Source organism: Peromyscus eremicus, chromosome 23, assembly GCF_949786415.1.
Source record: "Peromyscus eremicus chromosome 23, PerEre_H2_v1, whole genome shotgun sequence".
NCBI lineage: Eukaryota > Metazoa > Chordata > Mammalia > Rodentia > Cricetidae > Peromyscus > Peromyscus eremicus.
In genome coordinates this window covers 22,869,839-22,891,136 of record NC_081438.1, presented here as the reverse complement: position 1 = coordinate 22,891,136, position 21,298 = coordinate 22,869,839, and the positions used below count along the sequence as shown (strand labels likewise).

The 21,298-nt window shown below is 44.3% G+C and overlaps 1 long non-coding RNA gene across 4 annotated transcripts in view; it reads right to left on the bottom strand.

The window, feature by feature from the left end:
• Positions 1-20,511, bottom strand: part of LOC131898381 (uncharacterized) — a 43,429-nt gene extending 22,918 nt beyond the window's left edge. For all 4 annotated transcript variants that reach the window (XR_009375916.1, XR_009375914.1, XR_009375917.1 and 1 more), the window contains exon 1: positions 20,399-20,511. This is a non-coding gene — a long non-coding RNA (uncharacterized LOC131898381). The remainder of the gene's footprint in view (positions 1-20,398) is intronic.
• Positions 20,512-21,298: the final 787 nt, after the last annotated feature.

Here is a 21,298-nt window from a genome sequence, read left to right as displayed (position 1 = left end):
CCATTAAGCATTGTTTTGAAATTATTGCCCATAAATAATATTAGGGAAGCCACATTGCTCTCTGCGGATAGTCCTCATGGCGTGTCCATCCTGACCTGTTTAAATAGACTATCATCCAGAATGTTGCCTCTGCCTTCTAGCCCTCTGACTAGAAATGGGTTATCATCTCTGCAGAGCAAATTCTCTCTCAGGGCTAAACTTACACTATCCACCATTACAGATTCAATGTCTGAAATGAAATAGCAGGTTTTCAATTTATAGAGAGGCATTCAGAGGCAGCATATCGAGTGCTTCAGAAACACACGTACAGAACAAGGAGAATATGTTGCATGGTATATTCGTGTTCCTGTTGCTGGGACAAGTATTTGGCAAAAACACCTTAATGGGGCTAGAGAGTTGGCTCAGTGAGTAAAAGCACCTGCCGCACAAACCTGAGAACCTGAGTTCAAATCCCTAGCACCCTGGCAAAAAACTGAGGGTGTCTGGGTGTGCATCTGAAGCCTTAGTGTTGTGAGGGTGGGGATGGTGGAGATGAGAGTCACTGGGGCTTCGTGGCTGTCAGCCTAGCTCCAGGTTCAGTGACAGTCTCTGGATAGAGCATGGCACCTGACACCCTCCTCTGGCCTCTGAGAGCATGCACAAGCATGATCACCTGCACGTGTGCGCCCACTCACACACAGCACCTTTGAAAAGCATTTGTTTCAACTCACAGTTTGGGGGTACAGTACACCATAATGGTGAAGTCACGGAGAAAGGAGTGTGGAGCAGCTGGTCCCATTGTACCCTGAGTCAGAAAGCAGAGGGAGATGGATGCTGGTGCTCAGCTCACTTTCTCCTTTTCATTCAGTCCTGGACCCCGCTCCATGGGATGATGTCACACATTCAAGGAGGGCCTTCCTACCTCAATTAACCCAATCTGGAAAGACCCTCACAGATACATGCAGAGGCTTGTCTCGAAATAACTCTAGATCCTGGCACGTCAACAGTCAATGTTAGCAATCACAAGATCCAACCACATGAAAACTTCAGAATGAAGTGACCTTGGCCATACCAGTGGGACTTGGAATAGATAGACAACATCCTTTACATGTTAAAGGTCTATAGTATCTGAGACATTCCTCAGTTAAAATTCTTCAGCTAATCCTCCCTCCCCTGCTAGGGAGGAAGCTTTGTTTCCCATAGAGATTCTCCTGGAGGACAAGGTTTTCCTTTACAGTGGGGATCGCTACAGTGTGACTAGCTAATTGCTGTAAGGTGAATAGTCAATGCAGCGGCTGTCCACCGCCGTCTCCTTAAAATGACTCTGTGGCATTTCCACTCTGATCTATTATACATCCACATTAAAATTTAATGTTCAGAAAGCATCCTTATTTCTCTCAGTTCTAAATTCAAATGGAATGACTCACTTTGGACCCTGGGACTAGGATGGGTAAGTGCCACAGATCCTCTCTGACTTCTGCTTGTGGCGCAGACACCTTTCTTAAAGCTCCGTCATCTAATGTATTGCTTAGCACTGGTGTGATCTTAAAATCAAGGTCTTGGGGCGAGTTTTTCAGGAAGGTACCACACGATTCCTTGTGCTTAGGAAATAAGCCACAGGGACCTGTGAGAAGGTGAAGTGGGTCTTTACCCACCTGCAGCTAAACCTGGCAACATGAGGTCCAGCCCCATGATCTACACGGAGGAAGGAGGTAACCAGCTCCCCAAAGTTGCCCTCTGATCCTCACACCCGCACTGTGGACCTGAGTGTAGCTAGACTCATATTTGAAATATGTAGAACAATTGTTTACATTGTCACTCTCTTCTCCCCAGAAACCAGATGAATCATACTAGGAACTGGAACAGCTGAGTAGTGAGCCCAAGTCTAGGCTTCCTGGCACCAGAGACAGGTTCTGAACTCATTCCTGTTGAGATAGTCAATTTTTCTGGCACTGGCTTAATGGCAATCGCCTATGGATGACATAGGAGCTGTTGGGTGCAAACATAGATCATTCTAAGAGGTGATGGCATGGGAGGCTGTGGGGCTTAACAAACAACAGGAACGAAGTGTCTGCAGGCTTCTTCCCCACTCTGAGCCAGTTCCTGTCTCCAAATGAATAACACCAAGTCAGTCATCAACCTTCCTACAGCCTGGCTGTCCTAGCCAAAACCTAGTGAGAGAATTGGGGGTTAGGCTGTCTTCTGCCTGCTCCCCGTTCACTTCTAGCAAGTTCTCAGATATAATAGCTAGACTTCATCCCTACAACCAGATGACTAAGCTAGTGGATTCTAAAACACCCTTCAATTTCTTCTATGCTGGCCTACTCTTTTTTATTCCATTCTTACTCCATCTCATTATCCTATACCATCCCATGCCATCCCATGCCATCCATCCCATCCCATCCCATGCCATCCTATCCCATCCCATTCTATCCCATGCCATGCCATGCCATGCCATGCCATCCCATCCTACCCCATCCCATGCCATCCCATCCTATCCTATCCTCTTATTTACTAGGTAGCCCAGGTTGACCTAGAATCAAAATGTACCCCCACACTAGGCTTGAACTTGTGATCTTCCTGGCTCAGCCTTCCAAGTGCTGGGATTATAAACATTCATCATCACACTTCTCTTACCATATTCTATTTTAATTTGTACTTTATTGGTTACAAAAGTCCCACATCCACTCAGGCACATAAAGATCAATTTACTTTATTATCGAAACGGTCATTTGTTTGACAAACACAGCCACAGATGGATGAGTAATAAATGAACATGTGGAGGTAAGGAACTATGACCCCTACAAGGAAGTCTTCACACACGTCCTACAGTGCTTAGTATTTCTACAGTGCTTAGTATTCTCCTACTAATAAACCAGAGGGGATGCTACGATGTGTCTGTGAAATCTCTGTAGGATCATTCTTAAGTTCTAGTCTATCACTAATACTTCTGGCTTTTTCTTTTAAAAATTACTACTGGGAAGTCACAGCATAAGAGATGTAGTATAGGATAGCCTCATCCATACAGAGAGAGAGGGCTCAAAGATATGTATTTAGTACCTTGAGAAAGAAGACAAGAGACAAGCTCTGCAAGACCCCTTAAAGGGGAAGGAAGGAAGGAGCTAGAATATGAGTCAAGTAGTTACATCTCACAGATTTGCCCTGAGTTGAATGAGCTAGCGTGAACCAAGTGAGAAGGGTAGTAGAGATCAAAGCAGATGTCCGGGGTTCCAGCTGGACTTGAGAGGTAGACAAGTGTCGAAGGTCAGACCAGCAGAAGGCAAAGGCAGGGACCAGACAGGCTTGAAGGTCAAGGCAGCACTGACCTTGATGGAGCATCTGTGGAGGGTCAGGGATTGAGCACAGGGAGGAGCCCACTGGACTGCCGACAGAGTGGCCCTCCTGCACCCCCTTCCGAGGACACATCCCTCCACTGGGAAGATACACTTCTGCAGGCATTGGCAGGGGCAAGGATGTCTCAGGAAATCCTTCTCAAAGCCTAAGGTCTAAGCAAACATGAGTCTTAATCATGTTGCTTTCTTGCTTTCAAGGATACCAAGACACTCTCAGTGTGTGTGTGTGGGGGGAGGGTGGTATATGAAAGTTTTCTTGGGAGACATCACACACACACACACACACACACACACACACACACACACACACACACACACACACACGTATGCACGCACTCACCCCTACCTACTCACCCCACATAAGAAACTTAAAACAGATCAAAGTAACCACTGAATGCTCAGATGTTTCTAGTTCCTTCCAATGATGCTGGGTTAGAGCAGATGAATTTATAGCCATTGCTTACTACAATGACTTCAAGTCTTCCAGGTACTTCCAATCAGTGTTGGTGGTGGGGAGTTGTCTTAGTGAGTACAAAGCTTGAGAACCTGAATTCTACTCCCAACACACACACACACACACACACACACACACACACACACACACACACACAGGCCAAGTGTGGCAGTGATTCTAATTCCAGTATCCAGAAGACAAAACCAGGTAAATCTTTTAGGCTAAGTAACAGGATAATTAATAGACCCAAACTGATATGCTCTGGGTTCAGTGAGAGACACTGTCTCAAAAGTAAGGTGGAATTTGGGCCTGGAGAGATGGCTCAGCAGTTGAGAGCATGTACTGTTCTTGCAAAGGATCTAAGTTTGATTCCCAGCACCCATAAAGGGCAGATCACAATCATCTATAACTCTAGCTCCAGGGAATCCATGCCCCCTTGTAGACTCTATGGGCACTTGCACTTTTGTACACATGTATATGCACGCATGTGTGCACACACACACACACAATTAAAACATAATAAAAACAAATATCTTTTAAAGGGGAGAAATTAAGGATGTCAATTTCTGATCTCCACATGCACACACACACACACACTCATAAACATGTATACACATGCAGGCATGCAGAGAGGCAGAGACAGAGGGATGAAGAAGGAGAGAGAGATCAGGCTCCATCTAAACTGGCATCTGAACCCAGTGAGAGGAGCCAGTCTAGGTTGTTCCTGTCACCACTTTTCCTTGGACTCAATGTCACTGTCCCACCAACACACACACAGATGCCCCTTTAGGCTCTGCTAAACATATACCTGAAAGGAGCGGCTGAGTGACCCAGGCGACCCTGCCAGAATCAAGGACAGGTAGTCCAACATCCAAGCATAGAGAACTAATGATAGCCCGAGACAACCTGGCTTGAAACAAGTCAGTTGTTTGCTGTCTAATATTAGTCAAGCTACTTCACATCTGCATACATTTTCCCATTAGTAAATAGTAATAATAGTGAGTTGCCCCACCACCACCACATAGATTGGATTTGACATATGCAAAATTCTCACGACTTGTGTTAGGTAGTTAATAATTCTTGCTGCTTGCTGCTTCTTTAAAAATGTGAACAGCGATTTTTGCAAAGAACTATTACCTAGGGATAAGCTCATAGGCTAGTAGTAGTAGTAAGTTTACTATGTGCAAGGCTCTGGGTTTGATTGGCTGCACTCTAGGGAGCAGGGTGGGGGAGAGAGCAATGAGTTTTCTAGAGTCGGGTACTGAGCCCAGCCGTGTCTGTGGTGCTCAGGGGAAGTGCCAGCCCAGGAGCTGTCTGGCCCCTGTCATGCAGACATCCACCCACGGCACTCCTGAATGGATGCCCTTGCCGGTATCCCCATCTCTGCTTTAACCTTCTCTACGGTGATGTACTTTCTTACTTAGTTTCCTTATATAAATATCATTTCTGTTTTGGGTATTTGCTACTCAAATTGATGCATGGCACTGCGAGCTGTATATTTGTCTTCATTCTGAGGGAGCCGCGATTCTTTCCTTCCTTTTTAAAAATTCAGTCATTTAGCTTTTTATACCAGGCAATCCAAGTTTCCCTTCCAGAGGCAAGTGGGTCGTATGAGTTACATTTACATTGCTACAACCAAATGCCTGACCGAAGCCACTTAAAAGGTGACAGATTTATGTTTTCTTGGCTCACTGTGTGAGAAGGTATAGTCCAGCATGCCAGGGAAGGCATGGTAGAGGTCAGGGTGGGGAGGAGTGTGAAGCCAGGGCTCCTGGCACCTCAACATTAACCAGGAAGCATAGACAAGAAACAGGTCTGGTCTGTAACCATCAAATCCTGCCTCTACTGACTTAGGTCCATCAGCTAGACCCTACCTCCCCAAAGCTCCAGAACCAAGAAAACAGCAGCAGCTGCTGGGGACCAAGCATTTAAACACAAGAGCCTTTGGGGAACATTTCAAATGCAAGTCACAACCGATGGGGAATGGAAGAAGGAAATGGTACCCACCATCTCAAGGAGGAAAGAGGACACTATTTTGTCTTTTTTTTTCCCACAGGGATGATAATTGTCTCACTGGTATGACCTGTGAACACACTGCCTAGAAGTCAGCAATATCATTTCAATCATGTTTTAGTGGTCCAGGTAAGTTTTAGGGTCAACCTAAGTTGAAGAAGAGAGAACATAGATCCCCTTCCTCGTGGAAGGAGGGGCTGTAGCACATTGCACATGCGTGTGTGAGAGCTAATTGCAAATAATATGTCACAAGACTTGTCACTTCCTTAGACCTCTGTTGATCCTCAAATGAGATGGGAGTGATTGACAGGGTTTGGCATTCAGTGGTTCCCAGGCTGATAATGAAATTAAGTGATCCTAAACAGGGCTCTGGAACTGGAGAGTTATGATTAAAAGTGCAAATTGCTCTTCCAGAGGATTGGAGTTCCGTTCTCAGCAACAATCTCAGGCTGTTCACAACCACCTATAATTCCAGGTCCAGTGGATATGACGCCCTCTTCTGGCCTCTGCAGGCACTGCACTAATGTGCACATACCCACATACAGACATATGCATAATTAAAAATAAAAAAATTTGAAAAATTAAATAAACAGATCCCACAACTAATTTATTTAAATTCACTATTGATAGGTAATGGCACACTATGTTTTCCTATATCCAGACATGCCCTTCTTTCTTGCTAGCTTTTGGCAGGGTCTCTTGTAGCCCAGGGTAGCCTTGATCTCTATAGAGAGCCAAGAATGACTTTGCATTTCTGACCCTCTTGCCTTCACTTTCTGAGTGCTGACATTCCTGGCATGGCCACGTCACCAGAATTGTACAGTGTTGGGGCCCAAACCCAGGCTTTTGTGTGGGCTACATCAGCACTGTACCAACTGAAATACACTCCAGCCCTTTCCCTTTCTTAGAACAACAAATCATACTTAATGATTTCTGTCAGGATATTTAGGCTCTTCCTAGATATACTGCAACCCTTCCATGCAGGAAGCCTGGGAAAGGCCTCTGGACCTTACAAGGAACATATTAAAATGTTTTTAAATGAGGTGGCTGGAGATATGGCTGAGAGCGTTTGCTGCTCTTCCAGAGGACTAGAAGTCAGTTCCTAGCATCCAGGTCTAAGGACTCACAACTGCCTGTAGCTACAGTGCCACAGGATCCAACATCCTTTCTGGCCTCCACTGGCCCCGTCTGATAAAAACCCCACTGCCTCCTCCAAATAGCACAAACTGCTGTGTCTGTTTAAAACAGGAGCCTTTAGGGCCATTTCTGATTCCAAACACAGTATCCTGGAACTCCCGTACATTGCCCTCTTCCCTGCTCAGTACCTTTGACTCCCTATGCTGTGTCTTGAGTGACACCACCCAACATCTCCAACCTCAAAATCCCAAATCTGGGTCTCTTTCAAAGTTCTCATAAAGGAGTATTTTCCAATAATTTCAAAAATATATGTCGATATTAATTGTCAGCTTGACAGGCTCTAAATACTAAATACCTGGGAAGGATCTGGTGTGCTTGTGAGGGAATCCCTAGGTTTGGTTGGCTTTTGGGTATGAGGAGTTCTCTAGATTAACTTAATTAAGATGAGAAGACTAATCTTAACCGTGGGTGACAGCATTCTCTGGGCTAGGGTCCCTAACTGCATGTAAAGGAGAAAGTAACCTGAGTACCAGCGTTCATCGTGCTCTCCTTCCTGGGTACAGGTAGAGTGTGACCTGCTGCCTCACACCCCTGCCACTGAACTTGGAGCCCAAATAAACCCTTCCTTTATTAGGTTTGCTTCTTCTTTGGTGTCTTGTCATAGCAAGGAGGAAGTAACTAACCCAATACACACACACACACACACACACACACACACACACACACATACGCACAATGCACAGATATCTTTGCCTAACTCTATCCTGAATTGCTTTGTTCAGGGAGCTGACGAAACTTCAAGAATTATCTAGTTGAGCCTTTCCCTTTTACACATTGGAGAACTAAGCCAAGTAGCTTTGGAAGACTTGCTGGAGTTTCAACAGTTGAGATGTGAGCCCTCCCAGACACCTGCCACTTGATCCCACTCGGTGCCCCTGGAGGGGAGTCTTACAAGGCTATAAAGACCCATTTTTACAAGAGAAAGCCTGTTCATTGCACGTTTCTGATGTCTTAATACTTCCAGGAGGAGTCCCCTCTCAGCGCGTTTCCCCCCTTCCTCTCAACATTCACGCCTGCTCCGATATCACTTATGTCACTGCGCTATTTGATTTCCACATCACTGTAAACCCCGCAGTACTTAGAGGCGGAAGTTGCTCCATAAATGTTCATGAATGAATGAACGGTTGAGTGAGACACAAATAACAGGGCTTTGCGGGGAGGACTGATGGGAATAAAGATTTACCTAACCATTTATGTTGCTGTTGACATGTCATGCTTTTTCCCCCTTGCCCAGGAGGCCAATAACACAAACACATGCCTTTGCCATGAAAAATTCACAACCATACATTAGTGAGATACCCTGGTGACACTGCTTAGAAACTGGAAAGCCAAGGTCAACGCAGAAGCTGCCGTAAATCAAATGTCTTTGACACGGCCGCTTCCTGTTGGGAAATCTCACCCATTTACTGTGTTTGCCGCTGTGCCTAGCTTTTTATGGGAGTGCTGTGGGTCAGACTTAGGTTCTCCTGCTCTCAGAGCAAGCACTTAACCAACTGAGCCACCTCCCCAGCCCCAAGGCAGGATGCCTTATAAGAAACAGGAGGGCACACTGGTCTGTGTGATTCAGAGAAGGAGCTGTGTGATAGCCGTACTGCTGGCTTTGAAAGAGTGAGCTTATGAAGTATACAGCAAATCCAAGCCAAAGTAAAGGAATAAACAGCGAGTGAAAGATGGATGGATGATGATGATGATAGATGGATGGATGGATAGATAGATAGATAGATAGATAGATAGAGCGATAGACAATAGACGATAGACAGACAGACAGATAGCAAAACAAGCGCTCAAAGCATATAGCAGAAATTAACTGGGAAAGCTCCAGGCAGCTGGAGTTCACACACACACACACACACACACACACACACACACACAGAGAGAGAGAGAGAGAGAGAGAGAGACAGAGACAGAGACAGAGACAGAGACAGAGAGAACTTGGCAGAGCAGAGTATTCCCCCCGGAGAGGCTTCCAAGCAATAGAACAAATAACAGTATGAAGGAAACACCATCAACTTGGGAGCTCACCACATCCAGCAAAAACTGGCTGGGGAAGTTGAGGCAGCCTGCTGGATTCCACACTGAGCTTTCTCTCCATGGCCCAGCTTTCCACGGCCTATCTTGTGACTTCTTTCCCTCACTGCAGGCATTTTTACATCACAAAATAAACAAGAGTCACCTCTGCTGGCAATAACTCACCCTCTTGCTGTTCTTAGAGACACGGTGTTCTTATTGTTGGGTTGTCTCGTTGTTCCCTTCTCTCCCTGTCACAGAGTTGGAGGGTATCCCATTCCTAGACATCCAAAGGTCTTAGGGAAGTGTTTCTCAACCTGTGGGTCACAACCCTCTGGTGATTGAACAACCCTTTCACAGGGTAGCCTAAGACCACAGAAAACACAGATATTTACATTACGATTCGTAACAGTAGCAAAATGGCAGTTATGAAGTAGCAATGGAAATAATTTTATGGTTGGGGGATCACCACAGCATGAGGAACTGTATTAAAGGGTCACAGCATTAAGAAGACTGAGAACCACTGTCTTTGAGGATACTTTGAGACAAACACGCTTGGGTCTGAAATGGGAGTGCAGCCTCACTTCCAAAGCCGACTTCTCAGTGAACTCAAACACAGCAAGACAGTTCGCCAATATGACAGTACATTATGAGGGAAGGGAGAGAATTGATCAGCAGAGAGTAAGGCACATGGTAAATGGGAACAAATTAGAACAAAGTTCACTGGCACAGGTGTATAAAAAGTCCACTATGGAGTCCAGTACTTCGTAATCTAACCTAAAAATAATAATAAAAGAGGAACTAAAAAGATGGTTCAGTGGTTAAGAGTACTTGCTCCACAGTCAGGGGGACCAGAGTTCAGATCCCAGCACCCCTATAACAAGCCTGGTGTCTCAGGCCTGTAACCCCAGCTCCAAGATAGCTGGAGACTGAAAATCACTGGGGCTTGCTGACTTACAGTCTGGCTGAGGGAAACATGACCTCCAAGCTCTAGGAGAGACCCTGCCTCAAAGGAATAGGAGACTGAGAGAGGAGGACAGCCAACACTCTCTCTGGACCCTGTTATGGGCACCCACATACACATTAGTACATACACTCACATAGATATACATGCACATTAATGAATGAGTGAATGAATAAATAAATAAAAATAAATGTTTAAAAAGAAAGAAGCAACAATATTTGATATTAAAATATGCAACAGTTTCATGCCCTTTCTTTTTTATATTTAAAATAATTGTAAGAATAACTATCATCCTTTTAGTGTTTTCTTCTTGCATTCTAAAACTATGCCACGTGTCTTCATCCCAGACAGAGGGCTATTTGATTGATGATAGAAATGAGCAGCAAAATAGCATGGGATTACCTAAGGCATCTTAGTCATCCATACACGATGCTTTGTAAAGCAAAGGCCCTAGATTAAACCACCTCTTGCTCTCAATTCTAATCCTTCTTATATAATCTCTCTGACATACTTTGAATATCCCTCTAGTAGAGAACAAGAAGGGCTGTGCTTCAGAGACCGGCTTGTCCTCTCTGCTGGGAAAATCAGCATGTCTTGCATGGTAGTATCATGTCTACTGCAACATAAATAGATTTCATTAAGCCAGCTGGGGATCAATACCAGACACTCAAGCCCACATCCAATGACCTTGGCTGTGGGAAGAACAGAATCTCCCAAATTAGATGTGTAGCAGGCACTTTGCTGCTGGTGTTCTTTACCTGGGAGTTCGAATTATTCCAGAGTATGGCTCAAAATGAATGATTAGACCAGGACATCTTAGCCATCATGCTTTCCTACTTCCTTGTTAAACAAGGAAGATAATGTTTGTGTATATTCATATGAGGGCATGTATGTGCATGTGCACGTAAAGGTCACAGGATAACTTCAGGTGTCATTCCTTATTCTCCAGGAGCTAGTCACTTAAAAATGAATGTATTTATTTTACTTTAAATTGTGGGTGTATCGGGGGGGGGGTATTTGTATATGAGTGCAAGAGTCCAGAAAAGCCAGAAGAGGGCATTGGACCCCCTAGAGCTGGAGTCAAAGGCAGTTGTGAGTCTTTCCATGTGACCTGAATTCTAGTCCCCTGCAAGATCAGGAAGCATCCTTACCACTGAGCCATCTTTCCAGCTCCTTCCTCCCTCTTGTTTTTTGAGGCAGGGTCTCTCAGCGCCCTGGAGATCAACAAGTAGGCTAGGAGGGCTGACAATTGGGCCCTAGGAATCCACCTGATTCCATCTCGCCAGAACTGAGATTGCAAGTGTGTGCCACCATGCCTGGTTTTGTATGTGGGTTATGGAGACTGAGCTCAGGTCCTCAAAATTGTGCAGTAAGCACTTGAATGGTGGAGTCCTCTCCCCATCCTGGAAGATAAAGATAATTTTATAAACTGAAGAGAAAGCATCTTTTTCTTGTTCCATCCATCCCCTGGTCTTTCTGTGTTTCCCAGTGACAGTCACAAAGCAAAAAAAAAAAAAAAAAAAAATGTGACTTTACATTATAGAACAGTAGGTGACTGCTGTCAGCCACCAAATTCTTGGGAGATGACTTCTAAGAGAGGGAACAAGAGTAAATGTTGTCTTCTCCAAGTGATAGTCTTCCAGTCATCCATACTCTGAGACGTAGTACTAGCCTTTGGGAACCATTCTTAGCTAAAAAAGAAAAAGATTCTCTCCCCCCAAACCCGTAAAAAAAAAAAGTCAAGCTTGAATGACATCAGAGATGTAATCTTCCCATCTTGCTTACTTATAGACGATAAAGTGATTTATCAACAGGGAAGCTCAACTGTAGAACCAAATGATTGACGCATGGGGCTGGCAAGGTGGCCCAGCAGGTAAAGAGGGTTTCCACCAAGCCCAGTGACCAATGACCCGAATTGGATCTTCAGGACCCACCTGGTAGAGGGAAAGGACTGACTCCAGCAAGTTGTCCTCAGACTTCCATGTGTGTGCCTTGGCACCCATGCATCTCCACATATACATAAAATAAATAAATAAATAAATAAATAAATAAATAAATAAATAAATAAATAAATAATAAATAAGTGCAATTTAAAAAAATATAAGAACTCAAGAATACAGCTGAAGCCCAAGAAGTAAGAGACTGTTTCTATGGTGGGAAGACTTTGAAAGGCTCAGAATAATTAAGTAGCTATTATCCAAAGGGGACCTGGTTTCGTGGGTGCCCTGAGTGTCTCCTTCCCACACCAGTGAATCTACAACTGCTCTTAGACAAAGCTGGGTATGTAAAAGGAATTATCAGACATCCTCGCTGAAGGATGAGCGATCCTCCTGTGTTTCCCTAAAACCCAGAGCAACTTCCAAGCAGTTCACAAGGGGGGCCCTGTGAACCACTCAGCAGCAGAGCAGATGGACCTCCGCTTCACTGAATCGAATCCCTCAGTTACTGACCTGGAACCAGTCAAGTACCAGGCATCAGGGAGGACTCGGTAAGCACTGGAAGATCATTCATGCCCTGAGCATAGAGCAGCCCACAGAGACCCAGGAGTCTCCTGTGTTCAGCAGAGAAATACAACTGCAGAGGAGTCAAAATGGAAAAAGGCATAAGGAGATGGCTCAGCGGGTAAAGGGCTTGCCGTGTGAGCATGAGTTCAATACCCAGAACCCATTTAAATGAAGACAAGACATAGCAGTGCATGTTTGTAAGCTCAGCCCCAGTGTGTGTTTAGGGGTGGGGATGGGGCAGAGGCGTGAAGCTTTCCAGACAGCCAGCCTGGCTGAATCAGCCAGTGCCAACTCCTAATGAAAAACTGTCTAAAAAAAAAAAAAAACAAAAAAAAAAGGTCGAATCCTGAGAAATAATACCTCAAGTTAACTTCACGTATGCACACAAGTACATCTGCATGCCTGCATATTCACACAAGAAACAAAATGGAAAGACAGGCTGAATACCAAGGTCTCTGGAGACTTCAGGAAAGAAGTGATAAGCTCAGTGGGAAAGAGTGGGGATGCTTATTCTGGAAATCTGACTGTAGGGACATGATAACAAGTGGGATGGCTGTGAGAAGAAACCCATGACACGCAGTTGTCATGACACGTTGACTTGCTTGTTTACATCAGAATTGCTAGCTGGTGTTTTTCAGATGGAACAACAGTGAAGAAGAAGAGGTAAGATTTTGACCTGATGTTCAGTCCTCTGTGACTAGGTGACAATGATGCCATTTATCAGAAAGAGAAGGACCAGGAGATAGAGAGCTGGCTCAAGAGTGCTTTCTGCTCTTATAGAGGACCTGAGTTCAGCTCCCAGCACCCACACTGGTGGCTTAAAACTGCCTATAACCTTTTTCTGGCCTCCACAGGTATCTGTAGACATGTGGTGTATGCACATACAGAGACACAAATGCATACACATAACTAAAAATAAATCTAAATGAAAAGAGAAAGACCAGAATTTAGTTCCTTTTACACACTTGTGCCACAGCACAGTTTCTGACCTGACCCTCCTGGTTGTATGTGTTTTTGGACCCCCATGGAAGTGTGTGAGATCCAGGAATGGTATATAGAGATCTCAGTACACTAGAAAAGCCACCACAGGAGTTCTTGTTGATCCTGGATGGCTCCTCTCAGAGTTCCATATTTTTCTTTAAGTATTTATTCTTTGTGTGTGTGTGTGTGTGTGTGTGTGTGTGTGTGTGTGTGTGTGTACACATGACTGCAGTGTCAAAGGTGGCCAGAAAAGGGCTTTGGATCCCCCTGGACCTGGAGTTAAAGATGGTTGTGGGCTACCCTTGTCAAACTAAGGGAGGCCTCTTCCAGAGCAGCAGACACTCACACCCACTGAGTTGCCTTTCCAGCCTTCAGAAGGCTCAGACTGTGAACTATGCGTGAATGCATGTTTGTCTAGTCCTAACCTTTGAACTCTTCCTAGTGTCGGTGGTGATTCAAAACCCCAAGAAAGACTCTAAAGAGCAAAGTCTCAGGTTGTTGTATTAGTTACTGTGATGGTCAGTGTTAATTGTCAACTTGGCAGGAGACAGAACCACCTCTGGGCACAGCAGTAAGGGACTATCTAAATTAAGGCTCGGTTTAAGATAGGTCTGTAAGGGATTATCTTGATTGTGCTCATTGATGTGGGAAGATCCGCTTACATTGTGGGCAGCATCATTCCCTGGGTAGGAAACTTGAACTGTATAAAGTGGAGGAAACAAGATGGATACTAGCATTCATTGTCCTCTGTTCCTGATTGTAGATATGATATGATCAGCTGCTTCTGGCTCTTTGTGACTTGACTTGGGGCCATGATGGATGACAACTTTGAAATGTGAAGCAGAGTAGATGGTTTCTCCCTTAAGTTGCTTTTGTCTGGATGTTTGATCACAGTGACGAGAAAAGAAACTAAGAGATAGTTTCCCAACTGTTCTGATAAAAATACCCAGAGGAAGCCCTGTAAAACTCATGGTTTGAGGGAACACAGTCCATCATGGAAGGGAAATCACAGTGGCTTCTTCATATCCAGAGGATAATGAAGCGGAGAGAGAACAAGAAGTGGACCAAGGACCAACCCTTCAGGTCTCCAGAAATCCACCTCCTCCAGCCAGGCCACACCTCCCAAAGGTTCCACAGCCTCCCAAAGTGAACCAAGTGTTCAAGCATAAGAGCTTATGGGGGACATTTCAGTTAAACCATAATAGACATGCATACCAAACAGATATGGGAATAGCATGAGCTTCACCTCAAATCTGTAGCAACTCTTTACTTTCTGGGAGACATTAAGGGCCATTTTTTTTTAAATACTGTGTGATAGCATCTAGAATTTTCTGTAAGAAGATAGACTAAATCTATAAGGACAAATCAAAATACTGAATATCTAATTGAATGTCTACTGAACAAAGCCCCAAGGAGGTTATACATGATGGAAGGAAGGCATCTATGAACTAGTTAGTATATGAAATCAATGGAAGGATCATGGGTATCATCTTTGCACATGTCATAAAAGGATTTTAGAGATAACAGTGAATAAGAGAGCCTTGGAAGCCAATTTCCTTAGCCTCTTACTTTAAATTTATACACACACACACACACAAACACACACACACACACGCACACACACACACACACACACACACACACACACACATATGTTATCTATGCGTGTGTGTGTCCTAGTTGTATTAGTTACTTCTTTCCGGTGCTGTGTTAAAATGCACTGACAAAAAGCTGCTTCAGAGACAAAGGGTTTATTTGAGGTCACAGTTCCAGTTTATAGTCCATGATTGTGAGGAAGTCATTAGCATCAGGAACTCAAAGCAGTTAGTCACATCACATCCACAGTCAAGACTGGAGAAAGTGAGCATATGCGTGTTCATTTGCTTGCTTGTGCTCAGCTCCAATCCTCCATTCTTACACAATTCAGGAGTCCCTGCCTAGAGAATGCTGGCACCCACAGTACACTGAGTCTTCCCACACCAATTAACTCTATGAAGACAATTACCCCAAAGTCAACCAAATGTAAAACAATCCCTCTTGGAGACTCTTTCCCCTGATGCTTCTAGGTTTTATCAAGTTGATAATGAAAGGTAAGCATCATAGTGCAGGCATGTGTGTGTGCGCACACACACATATGTGTGCAGGTGTGTATGCATGCCCATGCTGTTCTGTTTTAACACCCTTACATCATATTCTTTTAAGACATGGTCTATCTTTTAATTTGAATCTAAACTGGTAGCCAGCAAGCCCCAGCGATTCTGTCTCTACTCCACACAGTTCTAGGGATATATCTGTGCATGGTGACATCCAACGTTTTACCTGGGTCATAGGGATTGGAACTCAAGTTCTTATGCTTGTGCAGCAAAAACTCTCACCCTCCAAGTCATCTCCCCAAACCCCCAGCCTCTTATTTATCATGGCCTTTCATCAGTAACTTTTGCAACTCTCGCACGGCACAAACCTCATTCCGTCTCAGAAAGCTGCAGGTGAACATGGGCATTCATGTGTTCTGGAAGCTATGAGGCTGATTTTTAAAAACACCCTTAGAACAAGTCCCATTTTATCCAAGTGAATAATACCGTTTCCCTTCTGTAAGCAAAACCATGATATATAGGCAAACTCCACGTTAATTGGATAAACCAGTGGCAGAGCCCCAGAAGCACAATTAACTTTCATGTGAAATACTCCCAGCTGAAATCCTGGAAACTTGCATGTAATTAGTACTCCCTTCCAGCTCTCCAAAGTATAAAATACAATACATTAGGGCTTGTAACACTAATATTGCCGAGAACACGAGTAACGTGGGAAGTCTAATTTGCTGCTAATATGCAAATGGTGGGCTAGTTGGTAAAGTCTTTCACCTGTTTGGCTAATTGTTTTCTGTGTGATTTACAAACTCTATGCCTGATGATGCAGTGAGCATAGCACATGAAACTGCCAATGGTGGACTGTGGTAAGTCACAAAAATGTAGATTTCAATTTTGGAAGCAATGCTAGTGATTATATAATAGGCTTTCTGTAAAGTGCTTGTCCCACAAAAAAGAAACTTGGAGGATCCGAGTTTCATCCCCCAAGAACCATCAAAAAACCAACAACTGGTGTGGTGGTGCATTCCTGTGATCCCAGTGCTGGAAAGTAGAATTAGGCAGATTCCTGGGTTCCCTGGCCAGTCAAGCCTGAGCTACTCAGTGAGCTCCAGATCAACAAGAGACCTTGTCTTAGAAAACACCAAGCACTTAGGAACACCCCAAGAAGGACACCCAAGATTGATCTCTGGCCTCTCCATGTGTGTGTAAACACACAGACACACACAAGCAAAGGTGGTATTGGGTACCTTCCTTGTTGCTGTGACCAAATACCTAACCAAGCAGCTTAAGGGAGAAGAGATTCATTTGGGCCCACAGTGTCAGTGGGTACACCTTGACATGAGTACACAACACAGCAGCAACTCCATGAAGGTGGGAACAAGTGGAGGGGTCTCATTACCTAGTAGCTGAATGGGACTGGAAGCAGCATTGGGCTATGATTCTCATAGGTCTGCTCACACCACCTCTTCTAGTTTCATTTCTGTTGCTGTGATAAAATACCCTGAAACAAAGCAACTTAGGAGAAAAAAGGATTTATTTGGCTTACAATTCCAATTTACAGTCCATCACAGCAGGGAAGTCACGGCAAGAACTTAAAAGCACTAGCAACATCACATCCCCAGGCAAAAGAAGAGAGAAATGGATATGTGTATGCTTGCTTGCTTGTTTGTATTCAGCTTGATTGCTATACTTTTCAGGACCCCCTGCCTAGGGAATGGTGCTGCCCACAGTGGGCTGGGTCTTTCTACATCAATCAACGTGAGACAGTCTCCCACAGTCGTGCCCACAGGCAAACCTGATCTAACCAGTCCCTCATTTAGACTCTCTTGTTGGGTGATTTTATGTTGTGTTAAGCTGACAACGAAAGCTAATCCTCATGCCAGCCAAGCCCAATATCCCACAAACAACATCACCAGCTGAGGGTACAATTAGACTGTGAGAGACACTTCACATTCAAACCAAGAGACATCATTGAGTCCCATTCCTGAGCAGTAGTCCTATTGCATCATAATTCACTCTAAACAGCTTGCAGATGACAGTTACCTGGGTTGCATCCCCAGAGACTGCAGCTGCAGGTCTTAGATAGAACTTTGAAGTTCCTATTAAAAATAAATAAGTAGTGGCTAGGGAGACGGCTCAGTGGATAATCACCTGCAGTGAAGCCAGAGGATCTCAGTTTGGATTCCCTGAACCCACATAAACGCTGGACAGACAGATCAGCTGCCCATCCTTCCAGCACTCAGAAACAGAGACAAGGCATACTAGGCTATCAGCAGTCAGTATTCTTCATTGGGTTCCCCCAATAATCTGACTATAATCATCCAGACAGGAATGAAAATATTCTGGAGACACATGTGCCCCCCTTTTTTGGCTATCTATTGAAACAATGGTTCCCAGAAACCAAAAATTTCCCAGGACTCTTGCATTGGAAGAAGAAAAAAGCAAGTAGGCTGGTGCTAGCCAGAGGCAGACTTGTCTCCAGATTTCAAGTAGTCCTGATAACTTGTGAGATCATGCTGTGGAGCAGACAGGAACTGAGCCAGTGATGAGTCAGTGATAGAGGGGACTGTACTTTGTCCAGGACTGCTTAGCTATGTCAACTCTTCCCTCTGTTTAAATGCAAACTTCATGTCAGAATTCTGAAGATAAACTTGGGTTCGGGGGTGTCATTGGACCTCTTTGTTCTGCTTCTCAGTGTGACCATGTTGACTAAATCCTTTTTCTGCTCTTCACTATTTCTTGTTTGTTTGATTCAAGAGTGGTGGCCAAGCCTGGACTGTTAGGGCTATCAGGGCCTAGGTTCTGGCCCATACAATTCCAATAACCTAACCGTGTTCCCTTCGGTCTCATCTTTTAAATGTCCTACCTTTTAATACCACCACATTCAACAATGTGATGGTTTATATTGTCTACTTGACAGGGTGGAAAATTACCTAGGAAAAGAGCCTCTTTGGGTGTGGTTGTGAGGGATTTTCTTGATTATGTTAACTGAGGTGGAAAGACCCACCCCCGGATATGGCGGGATTGTCCCATAGGCTGGGGTTCTGGACTCAAATTATGGGAGAAAGTGAGCTGAGCACCAGCATTCATGTCTCTCTGCTGCCCGACTGCAGATACAAGAAGACCAGCCAGCTTCCTGCTCCCACCACCATGCCTTTCCTGCCTGAAGCCCTCCATGCCTTCCCCACCATGATGAACTATCTGATGTCGGAAGCATAAACCAACACACACACTCCCTTCACTTGCTTTGTCCAGTATCTCGTTTCAGTAACATGCAAAGTAACTAATACAGTCTCTACACTTCCGATATAGGAATGCTGTTTGAGGAGCAATACTCCAATCCTCTCCAGACTCAGCAGAGAGATTCAAGAGCTATGTCTGGATTCAGTAGGAAAGGGTGTGGTGGGTTACTAGTACCTTTCACACTTGTGTAGATGAGATCAGCCTACACGCATGCATATGACACTCTCAATGAGATGGTATGTACTCTGGATTCCACCCTATAGCTTTTAAGTTGGGATGGTTGATGGTAGTGCAATCCACAAAGTCTTTATTGAGAAAGCATGAGGACCTGAGTGCAGACCCCTAGCACAAATGTAAAAATCCCAAGGACACAACTGTTATCCCCAAAATAAGGAGAAGGAGACAAGAAGATTCTTAGAGCTCATTGGCCAACTATTCCAATCAGTGAGCTCCCAGTCCAGTGAAAAACTACCTAAAAATATCAGGTGAAGAGTGATTGAGGAAGATACCCAACACTGACCTGTGTCCTTCACATGCATGCACACACACTTAGGCACACACAACCTACATTAGCAAGTGAATACACATACATTACACAAACACACATATTGACACACACTAAAAAGACTGACTGACATCAATAGTCTAGTTCAGATATGAACTTGATATGAAGCTGTTGCAAGGGAAACGGCCAATGACAATCAGTTTAAAGATCTGAGTATTGGTACAAGGTCTCACATTCAAGAGTGGATTGTTCCTTGAGGCCACATGATTTAATGCTGGACAGAGTGTGGTGAGAGTCCCAAGAAAAAGGAAGATTTTCATCTGCCCAGAAGATCAGAGAAGTCTGTATTAAGATTTTGGGGAGAGGGAATGGAGAGCCTTGTACTGTGAGTTAAGGAGAAAGGGCTCTTCAGATTCAGAGAATGTCGGAGAGATGTGAAGGAGGTGCACCTTTAGTTAAGGTATATTCACCATATGAGCAGGCTGAAGATGTCTCTAGCCCTGGAGTCTGGCAACTTGAGACCCTCTAAGCTTCCTTGTCCCCTGTCGTTCTTCTGGAATCTGGACACATGGGAGTCTATTTACATAGACAGGGTGTTTGTTTCTCTCTGTAGCAGTAGTGACCTCAGATCCAACTATGATGCTGGCAGTAGAACTGCAGTTGGGCTCAATTTGAACACCATCTGGTCTGGGATTTTAGCATTCATTTCTGGGAGTGCTGGTACCTAGGTGTTCCCAGTAGGGATATTGTATGATGTGATTCCTGGTGGGACAGAAATTAATATCTATTTACTCTTAGATAGGGAACAGGCCAAAGTGTGGATACTAACAAAATCCAACTCAGTGAATCGAATGAGTTTTATTTCATTTACTTGTAGGAGTTTGATTGAGGGGTTACTTACAGGAGCAGGAATGACTCAAAGACAGTTGTCAAAATCCCACCCCAGCATGGGTGACGTCTCATGAAAGCTGGAAACCTAGAGCTCTCTGAATGACCTACAGGGATCTGAACAGGTTGGAGAGTGTCTTTTCTAGGTAGCTTTGTTGGTCTGAGCATCCTCTAGGCAGTTTGATTGGTATAAGAGTGTCTCTCAGCAGTCTTTATTACTTACAGAGCCTTGGAGAGGGAGGAGCCTCATGCAGCTGTTCAGTTTCAAGGACTTCCTGAGGCTTCTGAGTTGTCTGCTTCCAGAGTTGTTCTGTTCTGTTCTGTTCTGTTCTGTTCTGTTCTGTTCTGTTCTGTTCTGTTGTTCTGTTGTTCTGTTCTGTTCTGTTCTGTTTGAGACAGGATCTCACTGTATAGACCAGGCTGACCTAGAACTCACATAAATCTGCCTGCCTCTGCCTCCCAAGTGCTGGTATTAAGGGCTTATGCCACCGTGTCTGGACATACTTCCAGAGTCTTAATGAACCCCACTTTAGATGTCCCTGACTTTTAATGGGCTTTTCAGAGGGAACTGCTACACAACAAGGATGATTGGCAGTAGTTGTGAGGGTGCAGGTAAACACAGCCTGATTAGCCTCTAGCTTATAACTGCCAGTTAGTTGTAGTTCAAGCCAGCAATACTACTACCTTGACAAATACATCTAGCCCTCTAAATGTTGAATGTCTGTTGATTAATAGGGCATGGTATCTTCCCAACTTAATTCGGTTTTGAGACCCACGTAAGCTTGTGAACACGAAGAGGCTTTATAAATGCTAAAGCATTCTTTTTTTTTTTTTTTTTTTTTAATGGAGTGCTGTTTTGTCAGTGTATTGTCAAACATTAGCAGTGTTTTCCCAAGACTACAGGTGCTTGAGCAGGTAGGCAGATATGTGCGTGTCTTCTTGCAGAATTCAAAACACTGAACCTTTCTTCTCATAATGATATCAAGGCTTCTTTTGTTATCAGAACAAAGGCTTGCTCAAAGCCAGGATGAAGGGAAAGCAGGCTTGCCTGGTGTTCCAATATCTTTAGTAAACAAACATCTGCCTCTGCCTCTCCCTGCTGCCTTCATCTTGAGGCAGGATA